The sequence below is a fragment of the Dermacentor albipictus genome, chromosome 1 (genome assembly GCF_038994185.2).
Source record: "Dermacentor albipictus isolate Rhodes 1998 colony chromosome 1, USDA_Dalb.pri_finalv2, whole genome shotgun sequence".
Classification (NCBI taxonomy): domain Eukaryota; kingdom Metazoa; phylum Arthropoda; class Arachnida; order Ixodida; family Ixodidae; genus Dermacentor; species Dermacentor albipictus.
In genome coordinates, this window is record NC_091821.1 from 343,013,099 (window position 1) to 343,026,550 (window position 13,452).

General features: G+C 45.1%; 2 protein-coding genes across 5 annotated transcripts in view; one reads left to right on the forward strand and one right to left on the reverse strand.

Moving 5' to 3' along the window:
* The window catches only part of LOC135908781 (oxytocin receptor-like), a 63,345-nt gene that overhangs the window by 24,065 nt on the left and 25,828 nt on the right, over positions 1-13,452 (reverse strand). Inside the window, exon 1 of one of the 4 annotated variants that reach the window (XM_070531752.1) lies at positions 4,230-4,304. The exons of 1 other annotated variant lie outside the window; for it this stretch is intronic. The gene's annotated coding sequence lies outside the window, so the exon portion shown is untranslated. Of the gene's footprint in view, positions 1-2,749; positions 2,778-3,239; positions 3,614-4,229; positions 4,305-13,452 lie in introns of those variants that run through there. 2 more of the 4 variants (XM_065440648.1, XM_070531751.1) reach the window with 2 other exon arrangements.
* The window catches only part of LOC135908588 (neprilysin-2-like), a 62,527-nt gene continuing 51,489 nt past the window's right edge, over positions 2,415-13,452 (forward strand). Inside the window, exon 1 of the mRNA XM_070531750.1 lies at positions 2,415-2,478. The gene's annotated coding sequence lies outside the window, so the exon portion shown is untranslated. The remainder of the gene's footprint in view (positions 2,479-13,452) is intronic.

Below are 13,452 nucleotides of genomic sequence, written 5' to 3' on the forward strand. Positions count from 1 at the left end.
GGTCGACGCATAATTATTGGGCCTACTATAATCGATTTGCTCTTCTTGGCAGAGTTTTCATCGAGCTAAGTTCGGTTCACTTTTCTCATTTCAGTGCCTTACGTCATTTAACATTCTTACGGGACCATTTAAAAAAGCTTTTCTTTCGTAAGTGTTGTATGCCACTGGTCTGCCGCTTTCAATAATATGTCGACATCACAATCGGCTGCAATCTGCTCCTACGAACAGTTCGGACGTAGGAACGCTTTTGTGCAAACTGTCCGTAAAGCCTCGGGCAATTCATCGATTTTAATGAAGTATACTTCATGGCTATTACAAGTCGATACGCAAAATTTGCTGCATCGGAATATACCCGCCTGAATCCGCATACCATAGTGCCTTTGATCCACATAAAGAAGCTAAGCTTTAGCAAACCGCTGTGAGAGCGGAGTCGTTATGGCCTTGCGCTGCTGAGTGCATGGTTTTGTGTTCGATACCCGGCCACACCAGCCGCTTATCTAAAGTCACTAAACTTAATCCGAACCCGCCGTGGTTGCTCAGTGGCTATGGTAGTGGGCTGCCGAGCACGAGGTCGCGGGATCAAATCCCGGCCACGGCGGCCGCATTTCGATGGGGGCGAAATACGAAAACACCGGTGTACTTACATTTAGGTGCACGTTAAAGAACCCCAGGTGGTCAAAATTATGGAATCCTCCGCTACGGCGTGCCTCATAATCAGAAAGTAGTTTAGCACGTAAGACACCATAATTTAATTTAATTTTAAAGTTAATCCGAAGCTCTCCACGATGGTGTCCCTCATGAACCATCGGGCATTTTTGGGACGTAAAATCTCACAATTTAATTTAGCCCTGCGAAAACCTAGGCCGGTGTAGTGGAGCCATTGTTCTGGCTCGAATGCGTTCCTTCCTTGTCATCCAACACTCATGACCGGGCGATGGTAGTGATAACTTAGGAGGAGCATTACTCGAGCCACTGACGAATAGCGAGAAGAAATAGTATTCGAATGCATAACGTAATCATTACGTTATGCCGATATTAGACTTCTCTCCTTTTACGTGGACAAGGGCCTATATTTTTTGCTTTGCTTGCACACTGCAGGCTGCTCTCATAAATGCAATATCATTTTGGTTCGAGTCTGTCACGTTGTAATCGAAGCACCGATGGGTGTAAACATGCCTACGCTCACTGTAAAACAATCACAAAGAACAAACAATTATTCTCTGAAAATAATTATATGTATATACATATATATATATATATATATATATATATATATATATATATATATATATATATATATATATATATATATATATATATATATATATATATATAAATCGCGAGCACAACGAAACAAAACTGGTTTCAACAACACATTACATGCAATTCGCAAGATCTGTTGTTTGTTTGTTCCTTTATGATGTCCCACAACCAACCCCGTGGAATCGGCAATGAATGGGGTAGTATAATGGTTCAAGAAAAATATCATTTTGAGGAAACTTCAAAAGAAAATAGATGGTCGGAAAGTTTCAAGTTAGAATTAACTGATACATGATGGACCTGTTGTTGTTGCCGTCGTTCTTTCTGTTGCTGCCCTTGTTGCCGGTTAAATTGGCACGTTGGCTGTGACAGCAACGCGGAATAAAATTAGTATTTTCAAACTACTTTAAAAATTAAATTCCAGGGTTTTACGTGCTATAACCATGACCTTATTATCATGCACGCTTCTTCCTTTTTAAATTGTAATGACAATAAAGGAAATATACGTAGCCACCTTATTATGCTGACGGCTACTGCTTTTCTCGTAGCGGAAACAACAATATGAAAAATATGTAGGAAAACGAAAAGAAATCATTATGCAAAAAAGAGTTGAGGCTTGCAGACAAGACACAAGAGTGGACAACACATGGAAAAGTGGTCTGAGTGCTATAAATGAAGCTTAGAACGACAGAAAGCTGAGCTAGAAAAGAAATCACTTCATACGGTCACAAATCCACAGCACAGTCCCATACGCTTATGAACATAACAATGTAAGAGTCAAATGCAAGTTGCAGGTAGGCGTCAATATGGGACTGCGGATAAATTCTGACCGCCTTGCGTTGTGTAAGGTGCGCTTAAATCTAAGTACGAACACGTTATTGCATTTCAAGATCATCAAAATGCGGCAGCCACGACCGGAATTGAACCCGTGACCTTGAGCTGAGCAACGCAGCGCGGTAGCAGCCACTCGGAGACCACGGTGGTTCCCAGCCAACCTCGTAGTAAATGACACAATTAAACAACATTATAAAGACACTGAAAAATGAACAGGTCGATTTATAATGGAGTCGGAGAAGAAAGGCGCAAAGAAATGTGGTTATAATATTGAAGAAAAAGAAAAAAGAAGTTGATTCCCTCAGCATTCCTGATGCAACAATGTTGTTGTGCACAGTCTAGGAGACCTTCTTCTGGGCACAATCCAGGCTGCTCCCACCAAAGGTAAATTAACAATAGCCGTCAGGCTAAGGCCAATACGTGTAAGGGTTATCGCACACAGAAAGCAAGTGTAGCTTTTTTTTCAAAGACAGAACAAGTACACCTTCAGTGGAAAAGCAGATAATGATTCGAGGATTCTATATCTCCCACACGGAGCAGAGATGGTTGACGACAGGAAACCGCACCTGAGCTCTCATGTGAAGCTTTAAGCGCGTAATTCGGCATCGTAGAAGAGTAATTGACACCGCGCGCTGTCGTGAGAAAATGTACTCACATTGTCCCGTCTCCAAATGCTGGCTCGAACCCACTGCGGAGGATTGGCCGAGAAGCACGCGGCTTCAAGTATGTTTATCAGAATTAAAAACTAAATTTCAATGGCAGAGTGTGGGTTAAAGGAATATAATCTAGAAATTGGAATAAGAAATACTTCGGTGTGAATTTCAGGTTCGCCGTCTTCTTCTTCGTACTACTCTATTATTATTATTATTATTATTATTATTATTATTATTATTATTATTATTATTATTATTATTATTATTATTATTATTTGAAGCATAAAAACTGGCCCAATGAAAACGAGGGAGGGCCAGCCTACCTGCCGTTTAGAAAAGAGTGGACAGAAAGAAGGCAGTGGGGAATAGGTAACACGGGACCACGGTGACTTCGACACGCTTACTAAAATGAAAACAGCCACGCCAATGATACCAGAAACAAGAAGCAAAAACACCTTAGTGTATAGCGCATTTCACACTTAACGTACTCACGGGTTCACTGGACGTCCGGCCCGTTAGTTCCTCCGAGGAAAAAAAAAAAAGAAAGAAAGATCACTCGGCATAAATCACCGAACAATTAAGGGTCCGGTACGCTGTGGCGTCCACTAATTATGTAGTACACGCGGGCACAGTGCCACCAGGATGAGGACCGCACGATGAAAGGGTAAGCGCGGAACCAGGTCACCGGAACTGGTCTGTGTCCGACGGCGGTTCGCGCGGTTCTGCTTCCGCCTCGCCGGTGCACGCGAGGTCTCTGCGGGACAAAAGAGCTCGCGCGCGCCACCCCACCCGACGAGAGCGACGCGGACGCACAACGACTCTCGGCGCTTCCAAAGCGCGCGTTGTAACCTCGAGAGCGAGCGCTCGGAGCTCGAACTCGGCCCGCCGGCTCCTGCGGACGACGTCGCCACTTTCGCGCGCAGATCCTCCCCCTCCTCCTCTTGCTAGTTTTCTTTCTCTCCTTTCCTCGCGCGGAGGGCAATGCCACGTGGGCTGTCCACGTGACGCCCGAATCACTTCGCGGTTGGGCGCCGACTGTTCGCGGGCTTGAAACGCTTACAAAGACGCCGGGTTCTGCCAGGCGTTCCGCACCCGGGTGCCCTGAGAAAGGATGCCTGTAAAATGACCGCACGCGGGAGGAAGGAAGTCACGCGGATGACTCGAGGAAAGTGGCGGGCGCGCAATTTTTCACCCCTTCTCTTTTGTTTGTGTCAAACATCTCGCTCTCCTCCTCTTCTCATTTTTTTTTTTTTTGCCTGCGCAGGGCTGCCCACTGTGGTTGTGCCGTGGGTTGTGCACTTTCCTCACTGTTTGTTTCCCTTCGCCATTGGAGGGAGTATATAAATATTTGACGCACGTCGTCGAGTAGCGCCAAACTTTCCTTACTCTTCTAGGGCTTTTTCCTTCTGGTCAGCTTAAACTTAGTGCTTCATTTCATGGGGCTGCTTCATGAAATTGCGCAAGGGCTCTACGTATACTTACTTTCTTCACGCTGAGCTCTTTCGCTTGGAATCCGTGACTTGTATTTTGGTCTCCAGTTCGACTTTGACAGCTGGCACGCCGTGACGAAAAGTTCGGCCTTTAATGAGCACGGCGTCAGCTCCTGCGAACTCATGATCGGGAAATTTGGTCTCGGTAATGGGTTTATAAATGCGACCGGGTAAGAAATTCATCTTTACTACTGCAATTATTTTTTTTTTGCGTGCTTTAAGCTTTAAGCCTATCATAAGGTTGTTCGTAGCCCTTAAGTGTACTTTAGCCTTCTCAGTCACGCATCACGGCGACATCATTAACCTCGACATCTTTGCGATTAGGTAGATGGATGTGCTGTTGCTGTCCGCGCTCTATATTATATCACTTCATTTTCTCGTTTTTAAAGGCAAGTTTTCTTTGCCCACTTTCGAGGGTTTGCGTGGCTGCCTGTATGCGGGTTCGGAAGGAGAAGTTTAACAGACTTTGCAGAACATGTCAAATAATAGTGGTCAGCTATTCGCCACAGTCACATCTCAAGAGACGGGAAAACAGAGCGTCAGCCGCTATCTCGGCGAGTATCTTTTTGAATATATTGCTACGAAACAGCCACCACAGTGTGGCTGCACTAAAGAGGAGGAAGATGACGTGGACCCGCTTAATATAGCGTCGCCATTGTGGCCTTCCGTTAGCTTCCTCTGAATAAATGTATATAGCACTGGGCTACAGCTACACGTAACAATATGTACAAATACTAATTGAATGTAGCCCAACAATGGCTTATATAACCCCTGTATGCTGACCAAGTATGCGCACTTTCGTCCTGCCTAGCCAAATAAATATATCCTACATAAAACCTGAACATACAATGTCGACTGATAGGCATTTATACCATTTCTATATGGTAAGTTGTAAGCAAACAAAATTGTACGCATCGCCTTTATTTGTAAAGCCTTTATTTACCGCTTCACATAGACTGTCACAGATCTAAAGCCTTTCTACGAAATAAACTGCGAAAGCACTGGCAACGCATGTGGGACGCAGAAATAAAGAGTCAACTGCAGCACGTTATAAAGCCACAGTTAGGTTTTTGGCCCCCCGCAACAAAATCACGGCGAACAGATGTCCTATTCTGTCGTCTCAGAATGGGACACACATTTGGGGCCCATAATTTTCTGCTTACTGGAAATGAACCTCCAAGCTGTCGTAGATGCGGAGAGAGGCTGACCGTCCTCCACGTCTTACTGGGGTGTCGGGAAGCCCAAGCTGAGAGAAAGAAACATTTTCCTCTGGCATATCGCTATTGTGTCCTACTTCATCCGGCAATGTTTCTTGTTAAAGAACCGCTTTTTACCAGCAGTGCAGCCCTCCGTTTCTTGAAGGATGTTGTCTTACATGTTATTAGTCCCATCCATTTGGAGCGCTTCCTCCCTTCAGAGGATGCCGCTGCGATAGCAATATTGTATAGCACATGCCTCCAGGCCCTTGTGTCTCAAGGGCTCTAACGTGGCAGTGGTGCTCTAGTCAATTTTGGCATCTGACATTTTTTTTTGTATATCGTATCATTCTTTCGCAGTGCTTCTTAATGCTGATAGTACACGTCATTTCGCACCGCCATAATATTATTACACATAGATTTTACGCACTTTAGAGCTGCCATTTTTAAGGCCTCTTTAGAGCCACGTCACATCAACTTCACAGGCATGGCGCTCTTTGGCCATACCTGGCCCTTGCGCCATTAAACATCAAACATTCAATTAAATAGACTCTAGCAAGTGTGTCGGATCTGCATATTTTTTAATCATTCGCAGTTTCCGAAATTATGAATGAATTCTGGGGTTTCACGTGCCAAACTCACGATTTTATCATGATCGAGGCACGCTGTCGTGGGGCGACTGCGGCTTAATCTTCTTTTTTTTTATTGCGATAAAGGCTTGCCCTTAAGGCATAATTCTTGGAGCGTATATGTGTATTATGCGTATGCTGTGAGGCCTGTGTTGTGTATGAATTGAAGCAGTGTTTTGTGGAATCTGTTGTCATGTATCCAGCGGTAATAGCGTGTTGTCACACTGTAGCGGAGGCCGGCTTGCAGTAGGAGACGCGAGCGTTCCGATTGTAAACCCGTACATGTCCATATTAGATGGTATGCATCTGAATTTTCACCACCACGGGATCTTAAACGTGCCCCTAGTGCACAGGACATGGGCGTTTTTTTCATTTCGCCTCCATCGAAATGCGGCGGCCGCGGTCGGTATTTGATCCCGTGATCAGCAGCGGAACACCATAGCCGCAAAGTCACCGCAGCGGGTTCCAAAATAATAAAAAAAAGCACTTATACGTGGGCAGGAAATCAAAATTTGTGTGCGCCAGATAAAGGAACGAGGCAACAGAACTAACTAATTTAACACGTTTTATTGTAGAACGATTGCTATAAACAAAGCAGGAGAAGTAGGTTTAATTAAATTATTAATTGATTCCATCTACTTGTGACCAGGACGTGTTAAAAGTATACAGGATGTCTGAGCCAATTTCAGCCAGAGTTTAAAAATATGCCGATTCATTCTAAGACGACGCGACCAAATGCATGTTGCTCACTTTTGTATGTAGTGTGTCACGCTACTTTTCGTATTTTGCTTAATTAGAGAATTAGTTAAAATTAAGAAAGTTCTAAAGCAACGAAGCTAGGAAAAAAAGTTCCAATAAGCAAGTTGCAGAGCGGTTTGCAAAACGTCGGAACGAACAGCTTCTGTCTTTGTATCTATTAAGTGTTAGTGTTCTTTAGCTTAGTGCGGATGTCCGCCAAAAAAAAAAAATGATAGCAAGTGACATGCCCGCAGGCACGTCGTGATTGCACTGCTCCCAAGCGTTCCGCACACAAAAGAACATAGCATTTAGCCGGGTGTGCTGCCACTGCGTCTGCTTATCGCTGTCATGAACCGACGTGAGGAAAGCACATCGCTGGCGTGAATCGCACAGCCAGCGCCTTCGTCACTGCCATGTCGCCTATTAAGCGGCAGAGCGCCCTGCTACATGCTATGTTCGTTTGTACGCGGACAGTTTAGGAGCGCTGCAATCCCGGCGCGCAAGCGGGTATGTCACGTGATATTTTCTTTTTTTTTTTAAATTTCGTGGGCATCCGTGGTAAGCTGAAGAAACTAATACTTAAAAGATAGAAAGTTCGAAACTGTCTGATCGGACGTTTTGCATAGCACTCTACAACTTCCTAATTAGAATTTTTTGCCCAGCTTCCTTGCTTCAAAAGGTGGTTAATTAATCTTATCTGATTATCTAATTAAGCAAAATACAAAACATAGTGTGACACACTATACATACAAAAGTTAGCAACATGCACTTGGTCGCGTCGTCTTAGAGTGCATCGGCAGATTTTTAAACTCCGACTAAAGTTAGCTGAAACACGTTGTATAACATTCTTCGTGGCAGAAATAAAATACGAACAACAGAAACATAGAATACGAAAGGAAAGCGTCTAATGATGCAGAGATTGAAGGGAACGACGAGTGAGTATTTGCTGGAGTTTACGTTGTTGGATACTTTCTCATTTTCGCGAGAGCTTTAGGAAACAGGTGCCTAAGGACCTTCTCTGTATTCGCCAGTGATGACAGGCGCTCCTTTCAATGCTGTGGATTCCACAAATGAGCGCAGAGGTAAAATATTGATTACATAAAAAAATGGCATTATCCTTTGGAAATGATTGGTGAAATAAATGCTACCAGCAATCTTTCTTATAATAGGTAGTGTAATTGGTGATGATGTGTATTACATGTTGCGATAAGTCATCCGATAATCATTGTATCCCCATGTCATCCGTGAAGCGCGAAACATTATGGGCTCATATCAGCAGACACAGAAAGTGCGAATCTCGCTGCCAGCCAAAATGCCGAATGATACCATGACATCGTATATTTTGTTGTATTCACTGCAGCCCAGTTGAAAGAGAGACAGAGAGCAAATGATAAAGGAAAGGTAGTGAGGTTAACCAGGACTGAGCATGGTGGGCTACCCTACACCGGGGAAAGGAAAAAGGGAACGGAAAGTATAAAAGAAGGAGAGAAAGTATACTGGGGCTATCGTTCGGTCACTCAGTCCGGATCACAGACGCTGACTCAATCCAGTAGCTTTCAAATATCGCAGCAGAGCTTTCGTGGCCTTTTGTAGCCCAGTTGAAGTTGCGTATAGTACCCTATAGTATACTGGCCGCACATTTGTTGCAATGACTATATACATCAAGAGGCCACGCTCCACGCCGAGGTGTCTGTTGTTAACAGGGCGCTATCGTATAACGACATTTAAGGCTACGTGCCACTTGTGTTATCTTGACAAATCCATCCCGAGGGATCGGCCTGTCTGCTGGGGCACATGCCCGTTGAAGTCCTCTGCTACAGGACAGCCAGCAGCAATTCGTCTATTCTGCCACCTACGTGGAGGCCCATTCTGTCTGCTTCGCAAGACAGCAGTATAGCACGTACATGGTAGCACATACTAGTAGACAACTTGGGTCACTGGCCATGGTGGAAGAGGTTGGATACATGCAGCAATGTGGGTAAAGTTCCCAAAGAATGCTTATCAAACGAAAAGTGGAAGCAGCATACGCGCCATGCAGTATGTCAAACTGCGAAGGCTACGCGGTGTGCCTCTGCATTTCAAGCGCAGATGTCTCGTATATAAGAGGCAATCAGCTGTGCACACTTTTCAACTTGAGTCATGAGCCAGCGATCACACTTTATTCTTGACCTATGTTGGAACTCTGCGGATGTTGGGATCACTCGATCAACAAAAATGGCACCGTCAGCACCGCGAAAGAAAAAAAAACAAGCAAGCAAACCAGTGCTGAAATATTATCACCAGAGAGCGCGAGCAAGGTTAGTCGCCAGTGTCTGAGGGTTGTCCAAAAGACGTGCGATAATACGCAACTTCTGAAAGTAGCATTAGAGAAATGACGCACGGACTTCTCGCTTGGGAAGGAACCGCACTTATGGCACCGCTGCCCCAAGTTAAAATACAAGCTCGGCGCACTTCCAACGGGCAACTTGAATGTATCGGTCTCCTTTAAATGAAAGAAACAATAAATAACCGAATCCGCAATGTTTACAACACGTCTTCCTTATCGACGTAGAAAATTTTATTCAAGAGCGAAAGCTCTGAGGCGTCGCAGAAAGAGCGAATGCATCAGGGAATGAATAGACAGCTCGCGCTCGCCATGACATGAAGCATCGAGGTGAGGACGGCACGGCTGAAGGTTTATGCTCTTCACTTTTAACGCGGTGTTCGGCGAGCGCTCGCCAGAGGCCCGCCGATAAGCGTGGGCGCCCACAATGGAGCCACGCGATGGAAAGATCACGCTGCCTTGGTGCCGTCGGTGCCGTCTCGAGGAACGCGCTTTTGGGCTTGTCACTTTGTGTAGAGCCGCTGGCTGTTCGGTTGCATCTCTGCTTTTGCTCTGACCAAGGGCAACGAAGGTGTCGAAAAAAAAGGTAAAGCAAGAAGAAAAAAGAAAAAATAAACACAAGAAGTTCATTGAGTAATACAGGTGAGACGAATGGGTTAATAGGAATGCATGGGATCATTTTTTTTTTTTGCTCGCGTGGCTTGGGCGACTTCGCGCAAGAAGATTGCTGATTTGAGCGACCTCGCTGAATCACAGCCAAATGCCCAGCGAAGTTGGTCCTTTCGAGCAGTTGCATTGCCTGCAAATAAGCAACGCACTTTAAAACGCTACTCCCGTATGACTCGCCCAGCCGTTAGCAATGTTTCCCGCATATAACGCTATCAAGCACTTGCTTAAGGAATTTTTAACCAAGACGGTACTTCAAGCGCAAGCTTATAACTTCGCATGCACGACAGCCATGCAGTGTCCCCGGTTTTGACCAAATGTATCCTCGGTGGCTGCTTATACGTCACCCATACCCTGCCCTCTGTACCACGTAAAAGTAACAAAATCACTTGTTTGGTTTACCAAGGACGTGAATATAGGAATATTTCCGTATGAAATTCTTGGCATTTTATGTGCCAAAACCACGATCTGATCATGAGGCACGCCGTAGCTGGGTTCTTGGAATTATATTGACCGCCTGGGCTTCCTCAACGCGCACTTTAATCCAAGTACAGGAGCCTTTTGCATTTCGTCCCCATCGAATAGCGGCCCCCGCGGCCGGCATCGAACCCGTAACCTAAAGCTCGGCAGCGTAACGTCACAGCCTCTAGGTTACCAGGTTGGGTATATGAAGATATATGCAGGGTGTATAGTAAGCATTTGCGACGATCGCAGTTCAGCCCAAAGTGTTAAACTTTCGCGGTCACATCACCCCTAACAATGCTCCCATATCCAACAAATACGAACTCTGTGTCACGTACAGTTCTCCTATAAGGCCTACCTTGGTGGCTTAGTGACTATGGCATTGCGTTACTAAGCACGAGATCGTGGGATATAATCGCGGCCGCGGCGACAGCATTTCGTTGGGAGCGAAATGCAAAAAAAAAAGAAAAAAAAAGAAACGTGTCACGTGCACTGGGAGCACGGGATACGGTTGCTTAAAGTTGTCTAAAGACCCCCAGGTGGTCGAAATTTCCGTAGTCCCCTACTACGGCTCATAATCTTATCATGTCGTGGCTGCGACACGTAAAAGCTCATAATCTATTTTTCAACAGTTCTCTTAGGGCACTCAATATAGAAAACACAACGGATAACTTTAATATCACGCTTTTGGCCCTATGCTGAAAGAATTTTAATGTGTTCGCATTCTTTGGATACTTCGCGCCCTTTCTGTGTGCTATCTCTCCTTCCATTCATGTTTTAATCTATGTATCCGGGGCTGGGCAAAGATACCTTGCAATTGTATCATGATACGATACAAGATACTCAGGCAACAAGTATTTGAGATATAGATACAAGATACTACCATAATTATTGTATCCGATACGATACTTTCCATTTCTATCTTAACATCCTTCGATACATTCACAAGTGTCTTATTGTAGATCTTATAATGTAGCAGCAAACGCGTATGCACCAAAATGTTTCCTTGGAAATTTCTTAACCCAGACCAACCTTGTTTCAGTTGAATGAAATACCTGCTAGTATCTCAAAATCTTTGTTTCGGAATGAAAGTACTATACTTAGAGCAAGAAAGACAATTTATTCGGGTTGTTTAGCTGCTTAACGTAAAAGCTCTTTATTCGCCGGGCTGTCAGCGGTTGTTGCATGTCGCGTTTGTAATTGATGGGAGTCGCTACTGTGCATGCAGAACAGATAGGAGGTCACCATCTAACTACAAGAACTTCAATATGAAGCCTCGGCACTATGGCGCAAATAGCGCTGCGGTGTTTTACCTTGTCCGTAAACGTATTACCGTTTACGTAATACCGTATCACCGGACAGTTGTACAGGAGCGAGAACGCTGGTAGGGACTTGTTCCTTCTTTTTTGTTTTTGACGCATCGTGTATGCAGAAAGCACATAAAGTGTCAATGACCTTTCATATTCCACTTATATGCTTGCGTAAAGTGTTCGTTAGCGACATATTCATTAACGTGCAATCCTTTTACGATTTTTCTTCCGAGACAAAGCTTGTGCAGCCCAAAAAGATTTAATACTTATTGCAGTGGCAGAAATCATTGCAGGATACCGCCGCTGTTCACACTACTGCCACTTCTGGCTTGTATTATCTGGTGATGTGTAACTGTAAGAAATTTAAGGTGAGCTAAAAAATAAAAAAAGATATATATATATATATCTACGCAAAATAGAAAGGCGGTTCCGTACACAATCACAGTGAATACGTATAAACACGATGCATGCAGCCACATTAATAGCTATGACATTTAAGCATGAAGTATTGTCAACTTACCTGTTATGTCAGACAATAGAAAATTAAGCGCCTGTGGAAATTAAGGTGGCTTAGTGGCAGCAGTATCAGCTTGAGAAGCGGAGGTCAGTGAACGTTTATAGTTCCACACGGTGATGTTGCAGCAGCCGGTATCTTGTATATAAAGATACAGGACACATTCTTTTCTGTATCGGAAATGCAAATACTGATACACGTCTTGCCAGACGTACGATGACACAGATACGAGATAGCCAAGAGTATTTAACGTAGTATCTAAAATACATGTTTATTCGATACTGCGCAGCGCTGTACGTATTCATGCTTGTATGTTCGCTTGTTAGTATCTAACCGTTTTCCCGCCTACCTGGGCGGTCAGTAGTCGAATGGGTAGCCTATCAGGCTGCTGTGCCGAGGTAACAGGATTCGAAACAAAGCATCGGACCAACTTAGATCACTGAGTAGGTGGCAATGCGTATATACGTGCCGCACTTCAATAATATATGGGGTTTTACGTGCCAAAACCACTTTCTGATTATGAGGCACGCCGTAGTGGGGGACTCCGGAAATTTTGACCACCTGGGGTTCTTTAACGTGCACCTAAATCTAAGTACACGGGTGTTTTCGCATTTCGCCCCCATCGAAATGCGGCCGCCGTGGCCGGGATTCGATCCCGCGACCTCGTGCTCAGCAGCCTAACACCATAGCCACTGAGCAACCACGGCGGGTGCGTGCCGCACTTCAACAAACTTCTATCACGGCGACATAGGTCACTGTAGACGCGGGACTGGGCATGTTTCGCTGTTCCGAGAAACTCTTTGGCGCCGACTTGGAGTACTTGGATTACATTGTATTCTGAAAGACCCAAATACTGAACTTAGCAACTTTCAATTACCTGGACTCAGTCACGATGGCCTAAACACGAGAAGATAATTTGCAATCAGTGGCGTGATACTAACGCATACCGGCACTGGGCTTCCGGCGGGAAATTCCAGGAATGAAACTTTTGTCTTTCGTTTTTATGCGAAGCATATTACGAGGGCTCAACCCAGCTCCTCAGGCGCGGCGGTGACCATGAAATCACGTGACACCGTGACGTCACGACAGAGGAGAAGTGGCTTTGGCTCAACTCTTGCAAGACGGGCTGGGTGGGAATCGAACCAGGGTCTCCGGAGTGTGGGACGGAGACGCTACCACTGAGCCACGAGTACAACGCTTCAAAGCGGTACAAAAGCGCCTCTAGTGAATGCGGTGTTGCCTTAGAAACGCGCTGTTTCTAAGGCGTGCGTCTCTTGCTCAGGCGCACATTTCGTTGCCGCGCCGAACGCTGCTTTGCTCGACGCTCACCGCGTCCAATGCGGGGCGCGTAGTCGCTGCCCTGTAGCCCATTGTCTT